This window comes from Vespa velutina, chromosome 16, assembly GCF_912470025.1.
Source record: "Vespa velutina chromosome 16, iVesVel2.1, whole genome shotgun sequence".
NCBI classification, from domain to species: domain Eukaryota; kingdom Metazoa; phylum Arthropoda; class Insecta; order Hymenoptera; family Vespidae; genus Vespa; species Vespa velutina.
Window position 1 is genome coordinate 4,085,591 of NC_062203.1, and position 10,000 is coordinate 4,095,590.

Here is a 10,000-nt window from a genome sequence, read left to right on the forward strand (position 1 = left end):
TGATTCTTCTTCCTTCAAGCAGTTCTTGTAAGTCGATTGAAATTTTTCTTCCTCAATCGTTTAGAACGACTTTTTCTATTCTTCTTCTTTATTTTTTTTTCTTTTTTTTTTTATAATTAATCGTTTTCGTAGAGAGAAAGACGCGTTAGCAATGTTATTATTAGAATTTAGTTTAAGCGAAACCTCGAAATGGCGGCGAATCTCTTCCACGAAGTCTTTTATTAATATTGCCATTGCGATTCCCACGATATAGTATTATTTTTATTACGAAATAAACACAGAGAGAATATTATACAAACAAACACACACACACACACACACACACACACACACACACACACACACACACGTACACACATATATATATATATACTATATATACACTATATACTATGTTATACTATACTGTACTATAGTTTACAGTAATTATATAGTATACTTTATACATATACTATATACTATATATACTATACTATGCTATACTATAGTATAGTAATATTATACGATATAGAATGCTCCATAGAATATTGTACGCTATAGTACAGTATAGAATAGGATAGTACAGCGTAGTACATAGTATGTATTATACATAAACTATATATATTTTTCTCTCTCTCCCTTTCTCTTTCTCTCTTTCTCTCTCTCTCTCTCTCTCTCTCTCCCTTTTTGGTCGTATGTTTCATATATTTGTAATATCTTATTTAATGGAATCATGTTTCCTACGCATATATATATATATATATATATATATATATATATACATATATATATATACATACATTTATGAACGATGCCCTTTCTCTTTTTCTCTTTGCCTAAAACAGTCTAAACCCTTTGATGGTTGACCTTGGGAAAAGAAAAAAGAATAGTCGTTGGTTAAATCGCATTAAATCGACTAGTTTCGTCCTTCCATATTAGACTTCGGGGTGTGAAGAGTTAAACCGCCATAACAATGAAAGTAATTAAGGAAGAAAGAGAGAAAGAAAGAAAGAAAGAAAGAAAAGAATAGAAAAGAAAAGAAAAGATAAGAAAAGAAAAGGAAAAGATATTAAACGAATAAAGGAAATACTTGATTATCTGTTGTCACACGTGGATTTTAGGTAAACTTCGAACGATATTTGCTAAGTTTAATGATATTAGTATATATATATATATATATATATATATATATATATATATATGTATATGTATGTATATGAATATATAAATAGCCGAAATACGGTCACACGAGAACAATGGTATTTGAGGATGATGCTTTTTTTTTTTTTTAAATTGTACGTATTTCTTTTTTAATTACAAATTTTGTTTTGTTTTGTTTATTTTTTTTTTTTTTTTTTTTTTTTTTTTTTTTTTAATAGATCGTCATCGTCAATCGCCTTTTTATCATTCCTGTTTGCGTTTGAGTTCCATGTATATATATATACATATGGTTTTAATTTCGTGTCCCGTATCTTCGGTTCTTACAGAATGAATGATCTCTCGTTTGATCTAGCAGTAAGTTTGAGAGTAATGAAAAGACAAAAAAGAAGAAAAAAAGAACATTAAAATTAAAATACAAAAACAACATGAATCATAATATAACCGTTTGTCGACTCTAATTTATATATATGTATACTCATTGAGAAATTAATTTTATTGTTTGTTTTTCAAATTACCATACGAGATTATTATTATAATTACATATATATATATATATATTTGATATATAATATAATTATATATTATATATATTATATATAATACACGTATATATAAATATATATATATGAAGAGTCGAAATTCGGTTCATTATATGAGTTTCTCTTTTTCTCTTTTGTTTTCTTTCTCTTTTTCTCTCTCTCTCTCTCTCTCTCTCTCTCTCTCTCTCTCTCTCTCTCTCTCTCTCTCTCTCTTTTAAATTTGTTAATTAATCATTTAGAAAATTTTACTGCTAGCTCTAACGTCGATTACTCGAATGATATTCGCAAATTCTTATTTACCGTTACTCCACACCGTTCGTACGTTTGCAAACAATATGAAAATTAATTATGAACATTATCTAACTATCGGACAAAAATTATCAAAATTATATTTTCTAAAACGAATGAACGAAAGAAGAAAAATAAACAAATGTAAATTCGTGTTAAACGAATTGGAAATATGAATATAATATATTGTCAACGATAAATTTGGAAAATGTAAAACATATCTATCAAAATCTTGAGATATGTTATGTTATAAATCGATGTTGTAAAATTAATCAAATTTTAACATCTTCGATAATCGAGAATGATCGCTAGTATTATTGCGTTCGTGGATCAGTGTTTCTCAAAAAAAAAAAAAAAAAAAAAAAGGAAAAAGAAAAAAAAAGAAAAAAAAGAAGAAAAGGAAGAAAAAAAAAAACAAGAAAAAAAAAAAGGAAAAAAAAAAAGGGAAATTAATGAATAATAATGATAATAATAATAATAATATTATTATTAATAAATAATAATAACAATAATAATAATAATAATAATAATAATAATAATAATAATAATAATAATAATAATAATAATAACAACAATATTAATAATATAATAATAATAATAATGTTGATGATGACGATGAAATGATGATGATGATGGTGATGATAATGAAATAATGATGGTGAAATGATGATGATGATGATGATGATAAAAAAATAATTACCGCAAAAAATCATGATGGGAGAAAAAAATTTTTAAATGTGACGCGGGCGAGCACCACTTTGGTACGCACTACTTTTTTTCTATTTATTTATTAACTTTCTTTCTTTTTTTTCTTTTTTTTTTTTTTTTCTTTTTTATTTGCGAACGAAAAATAGGTTCTTTCGATCGGTCTAAAAAAAAAAAAAATATATATATATATATATATATATATATATATATTTTCTAATATCTCAGGGTCATCACAAAAAGAATAAAGGAAAGAAAAAAAAATTTCGTACATACGTACGTCGTTAACCCTCTATGAACGGATTTTTTAATCTTTATTTTTTTTTTTTTTTTTTTTCTTTTTGCTGGTCTCTACGCAAACATTATATATAAAATATAAAAAGTTCTGTTATCACTTGTACTAGTACAGGGCGAGGAATGAAATGTTCTTAAGTGATTTAAAAAATTAATTACACTCTTTCATCGAGACTCTTAAGGCTAATTACTTTTTTCTCTCTCTCTCTCTCTCTCTCTCTCTCTCTCTTTCATCAAATTCCAAAGCTACATGATTAACTTGTAAAAGCCTAATTGCAAGCAAAAGAAAAAGAGGTCTCAAGAAAAGGGAGCAATTGATTTTTTTTTCTTTTTTTAAATCATCAAGATAACTTTTGATCTCATTCTGTATAATCATATTAAGTGTAACTTGTACTTAAAAAAAAAAAGAAAAAAAAAAAAAAAAAAAAAAAAAAAAAAAAAAAAAAAAAAAATCCATAAGAACAAAAACCTCGTAATACGTACTAACAATTAATTTCAAGGGAATTAAAATGAAATAAAATTTATCAAAACTATTTATATATATATATATATGTATGTGATTTCAATGTTACATGGCGCTATAGAAGGGTTAACATACTATTATGAAATAATAGTACACACTTCATTTTTTTTTTTTTTTTTTTTTTTTTTTTTTTTTTCGTTTACTATCGAAACACGTGCGAACGTATGCGTTAAATGAAGATTTTGCTTTTGAAACTTGTCATGTCATGTCCGGTTGTATATATATATATATACATGGTGGGCCAAAATTTTGCCGTGATGATATTAAAAATTAATTACTCCTTTTCGAGTCTTTCTCTAGGATTGTGATTAGGCTTGTTAAAGACTTTACAATTTAAATAAAACAAATAAAGGAAAAAGTTAGCCTAAAAAGTTTCGAAGAAGGGTGTAATTGATTTTTAAAAACATTTAGAAAATTTTTGATCCACCTTGTATATATAGATATGTCAGTACCTGTTCGAAGATTTTGTCAATTAGCTTTGAATATATACAAATGGAGTAACGAGATTTGAAAAAGAAAAAAAAAAAAAGAAAAGAAAAGCAAAATGAAATAAACAAACAAACAAACAAACAAACAAACAAAAATGAATAAACGAAACAAAACAAATTAATCGCGATGATTAAAATTATTAGAAGGCATCGAGGATCGAGTTTTATCTCGAAAGTATATTTTTCAATAATTGAATTGGTCGAAAAATTTATATATATATATATTTACATTATAGATGATTTATATTGTAGATGATCTTTATTTTATTTTCTAATCAAATACTTTACGTTATCTTTCCAATAAAAAAACTAATTATAATAGCGTGTCAAGTTTAAAATTAGATTAATTAATTAATTAATTAATTAATTAATTAATTAATTAATTAATTAAGAGTATATCAGAGACTTCAAACAAGGAATATCCTTATTGATCTTCTTGTTATATTGTTAGTAATTATTCAATAAATTTTTGTATAATTAATTGATCTTTTACAAGACGAATTATTATACAAAATAATAATCGTTCTAATTTGTTGGATATATGTATGCATGTGTGTATGTATGTATGTATGTATGTATGTATGTATGTATGTATGTATGTATGTATGTATGTATATGTATGATTCATTGATTATGAAAGGTATGGATCATCTTACATTTTATTTTAAGATATTTGGATATTTTTTTCTTCTTTTTAAATTATAGATTTTACGATATTACAATTTTAATTATTTTTAATTAGCCTTGAATTATTTATTAAAAAATTATTCACTCATATATTATTTCTGAATATATGAAAATAATTTTGCATAATTGAAACATATATTTTAAGAATAACTAATGCGTATGAAATTAAATATATCTTAATTAATATGTCGAGAATGATTTTGATAACTTTCATAATCATCGGTTCATATATGAATTGTATTATTTTTATACGTAATTATAGTTTTTATTAATTAAATGAGATACCGTAAGATTAGAGATAACGTAAAGTAAATGAATATTATATTTACGTACGCATACATATATACATATATTTATATATATATATATGTGTGTGTGTGTGTGTGTGTGTGTGTGCATGCATGTGTGATGATCGACCAGTTCGAATGTTTTCCTTTTTTTTTTCTTTGAACAGTAAAATCGAAACTCGCAACCTCGTGCGTACGATAGCAAAAAAAAAAAAAAAAAAAAAAGAAAAAAAAAAGAAAAAAATAAATAAATAAATAAATAACCAAAAATTCGAGAAGAAACTCGAAGCTTTCTTATTGAAAATTGTCAATTCGATCAATTATTTGCGACGAATAGGCGACTAAAGAAATGCCTCGTATTCGTCGTAATTTGAGAAACACTGCGTACGGTGACGGAGAACGTTTTTAAGAATAATTCGAGAAGAAAATATATGTTAAATAAAGAAAGAAAAAAAAAAAAAATAGAAAGAAAGAATTCGCGAATGTGTGATATTAATTTCTTTCGTTCTTGTTGAGATACTCGAACGAGTTAGATAACAATAAAAGAAATACAAACAAATAAACAAAAATACAAAGAAAAAGAGACAACAACAACAAAAGAAAGAAACAAACAAACAAAACACAAAAAAAGGAGAGAGTAAAAAAAAGTAGGATCGTTTGACCGTTGTGAAAAAAAGTAAGAAAAAGAAAGGAAGAAAGAAAGAAAGAAAGAAAGAATGAAAGAATGAAAAAAAAATCCACTGAAATTAATTATATAAAAAAATTAAGAAAAAAAAAAAAAAACAATCGGTATCTCTTATTCTATAAATGTTGGCTATTGTTAAATGTTGAAACTATTGTTCTGCGGAGAGCTTGCGTTTTTATTCGAGTGGAAAGACTAATTAACTGAATAACATTTTTTTCGTTCGATCGACGTAGTATCGATACTACATAAATAAATAAATAAATAAATAAATAAATAACGTACTACGTATTTAGATTTACATTAGATTTCGATTAGTGAAAGTATTAGACTGGTATATATATATGTATATATATATATCGAGTCCAACGTTAATTGAATGTCGTTTTTCACACTTTACATCGCGTTATCGATCTCGAAAGATATTTTTCCTATCATTTGTTCTCTCTCTTCCTCTCTCTATCTTTTATTTTCTTTTGTAAAGCAAATAAAAAAAGAAAAAAAAAAAAAAAAAAAACGAAAAAGGAAAAAAAGAGGAAAAAAATAAAAAAAAAAAGAAAAAAAAAAAGAAAGAAAAAAAAGAAAGAAAAAAAGGGATGCAAAGGGAAGACACTTGCGAAAAGTTATATAATCCGAAATATTCCACGTTCGGGAAACGAGGCTCTCCGCATTTCTGATCGTAATCTTAAATATCGAAGAGGAATCGATTAGACGTGTCGGATCTATCGATTTCCACAATTAATATCACTGAGCATCCTTGGTCAAGCAAAAATATGTATGTATTAAATGATCTTTCCTATTCTTCCTTTTTCTTTCCCCTTCTTATCACTCTTAATCCTTTGTTACACCCCTTTGCCAAATTCTTCTCGCTTGTAGATAGCATCCCTTAAATCCGCTTTTCAATGTATCTTCTCATTCTAAAAAATTTTTTTCCCAAGCATATCTCACACTCTTAATCTTTTGATCCATCTTTCTTTTTTCTTTTTTTCTTTTTCTTTTCATTGCTTTTTATTTTGTCATCTTTTCTTTTCATTCGTTTTATTTTCTTTTTTCTTTTTTCTTTTTTTGTTTTCTTTTTTTTTCTCCCAAACAATCTCCCGCAACACGCGCGTAACCACGTAACTCGAGAGGAGAAAAGAGTGATTTTCGTGTCTCTCGAAAAAGGCCGGTGCCTACTTATATTTTCTAAGCGTCAGAAAATCCGGAATTTATGAGAGATACGGAATAAGCGAGGATTACCGTGACTGTGATCTGTACTTTATCTTCTTCCTTCCCCTCCCACCCAATATATATATATATATATATATATATATATATATATATATATATAAATCTTTATTCTCTGTTCCTCTTATCTCCTCTTTATACGCTATGGGAAATATATATGTATATATATACACACACACACACACACACATATATATATGTTTGTATATATATATGTATGTATATTTATGTGTGTGTATGTATATAAATATATATAATATATATATATATATATTTCTTTATCTCTCCTTTGCCCTTTCGTTAGCCGTCATAGCCATGTTGAAGAAACAAAAGAAAATAAATAAAAAATTATATATATATATATATATAGTATATATAAACACAAAAAGGACGGCCAGTGGATGCGACGCAGTGATACTTTCAGACAATACATTACAATTAATTACACTTATATTGGTAAATTAATCTATTACGATTATATATAAAATAAAGTCAAATACAAAAGAATATACGATATATATATATATATATATATATATATATATATATATGTATATGTATATATATATTCGATTTCGGTCAATGCTAAATGATTATTATCATTAACTAAGAAATAAAGTGTGCTCTATGTCATGGCGTTAATTATTTCTTTATAATCAAGTACCTGGAATCAAAGTGTCCCCTTTTATTTTTATTTTTTCTTATTACTTTTTCTACTTTATTTTATTTTATTTTATTTTATTTTATTTTATTTATTTATTTTTTCTTTATATAAATATTTTACGAGTGCCCTTAAACAATGTATAACTATTTATAAAGTTGTGTGCTCTCTATTCCATGCCGTTAATTCTTATTTTTCTATAACACCATTGATCCTACGTCATCACCATCCTTCTCGCCCTTATTTTTATTTCTTCGTTTTTATATTCTTTCTTCTCCCTTTCCTCTTTTTCTTTTCTTTTTTCTTTTTTTTTTTTTTCTTTTTTTTTTTTCCTTAATATTATCTCACGCGTTAAATGTTAAAAGATCTCTAAGAGATCATTTACAGAGTTAACCATGCCCAAGAAGACATGATTTACTATGGTACAGACCACCGCACATCCATAATGCATGTCTCTTTCTCGTTCGTATAGACATAATTGTATGCGATATTACCCTAGGGAAGGGCCATTCCTCTTGTGGCACCTCGGTAACAAGGCATACCATCGGCATCAACCTTGCCTTTTTCCCAGATGGCATTAGAACAAGTTAGATCGTAAAGTTACACGAGCAGCACTAACATTCTGAAATCTCAAGTAGTCCAGCCCTTCCACGTTAGCCCTTACCACGTTCTTTCTATTTTAATCCGCAAGATCGAGCCTTCCTTTCATTTTATTTTTTCGCGTGAAAAAGGGATGGTCAGAGGAGAGAGAAAGAGAGAAAGAAAGAGAGAGAGAGAGAGAGAGAGAGAGAGAAAATATCATTTTTCAATGCCCAATTACAGACTCGCTTCTTTCTTTCTTTCTTTCTTTCTTTCTTTCTTTCTTTTCTTATTTTTTACTTTTTCTCCTTTTTTCATACTTCCTTCGCATGCATCATTTGTGATTTTTTCTGTTTCCTTTTTTTTTTTCTTTTCTTTCTTTTTCTTTTTTTCTTTTTTTTTTTTTTTTTTTTCTTGACAATCGACCAATTCACACTTCTACTGCATTCCGTAGGATTTGTAAGATCTGTTTGATACAATTTTAATAATGATTTCTTTTTATTTCTTTATATATGTGTATTCAAAGGAAGAGAAAAAAAGATCACTTTTTTCTTTTCTATCCTTCGTTTATTGAGTAGAGGGAGAAATAAAAAATGAAAAGAAGAAGAAGAAGAAGAGGAAGAAAAAAAGAAGATGAAGGAAAAGAAAAAGATGAGGATGAAAAAGATGAAGAAAAAGATAGATACATAATTTGAAGGAATTATATACTTTGCCATTTGTAAGGGGATACAATGCGTACGCGTGCGTGCATCTTTCCCTCTCTTTCTCTCTCTCTCTCTCTCTCTCTCTCTCTCTCTCTCTCTCTCTCTTTTTCGAATAAGTAAATACGTATGTACGCATATACAATCTACTACATACTATTTCGAAAGAGGAGGGTTGTTTTTATTAACGTAAGCGAAAGAGGGGGTACGTAAGCGGCTTATTTCCTGCAATTAAAATGTTTCTTTAAATATCCCCACCTCTAACCCCCAGTTTTTTCTCATACAACTCGATTCATCTATTCTCTCCAACCCCTTACACCCACTCTCACCCTCTCACTCTCTCTCTCTCTCTCTCTCTCTCTCTTTCTATCTCATGCATATACTCTTTTATACACAATTTCATTGTGGATAGCTCGACTTCATATTTAAATCGATGCTTGTTATATCAAGCAAATGAGTTATGCTAAACGTTAAACGTATAAATCGTTTTCGATAGGAGCTAAGTTTATTTTGTTTTTCCTTTTTCTTTTTCTTTCGCTTTTTTCATTATATCGTTTCACCTTACTTTTTCTCTTTTTTCTATTCTGTCTCTTTTATTTCTTCGTTAATTTCTTTTTTACCTCACGCTTTCTTCTTTCTTTTTTCTTTTTTTCTTCGTTTCTCGCCTAATAAAATATTTTCAATGATAATTTTTTCAAAATGCTCTCGATCGAAATAAATTAATAATTATTCGTGATTTTTATTTCGAGACCTTTACTTCTTTTTTTCCTTTCGTTTGATACTATCGAAAAATATTAAAACCATAGTTTCCCCCCTCCCCTCTCTTCCCCATTAAAACGAAGTCTAATTAATAAGTGCGAAAATTGTCCTTCTATCAAGGGTATTCTCAATTATTTCAGATATTAAATTTTTCTTTTATTTGAAATTATTTCTGTTTCTTTAATCTAACAAATGAAAAAAATTAAGAATATCTATTTTCTACTGAAAGCAAAATCTAATAAAAAACCAAATACACATACACACACATATATATATATATATATATATATATATATATATATATATATATAAAGAAAAAAATTTTTTTGTATATATTAAATCTATAAAAAAGAAGATATCGAGAAAATTATTACCATTTAAAAAACAATCATTTGTTAAACAATAAACGTATGAAAAATATCGTATAATATCGAAACTGT

The 10,000-nt window shown here is 26.7% G+C and overlaps 1 protein-coding gene across 9 annotated transcripts in view; it reads left to right on the top strand.

The window, feature by feature from the left end:
- Positions 1 to 337, top strand: part of LOC124954782 (endophilin-A) — a 21,089-nt gene extending 20,752 nt beyond the window's left edge. For all 9 annotated transcript variants that reach the window (XM_047508215.1, XM_047508224.1, XM_047508221.1 and 6 more), the window contains one exon: positions 1 to 337. This exon is cut by the window's left edge and continues 2,101 nt beyond it. The gene's annotated coding sequence lies outside the window, so the exon portion shown is untranslated.
- Positions 338 to 10,000: the final 9,663 nt, after the last annotated feature.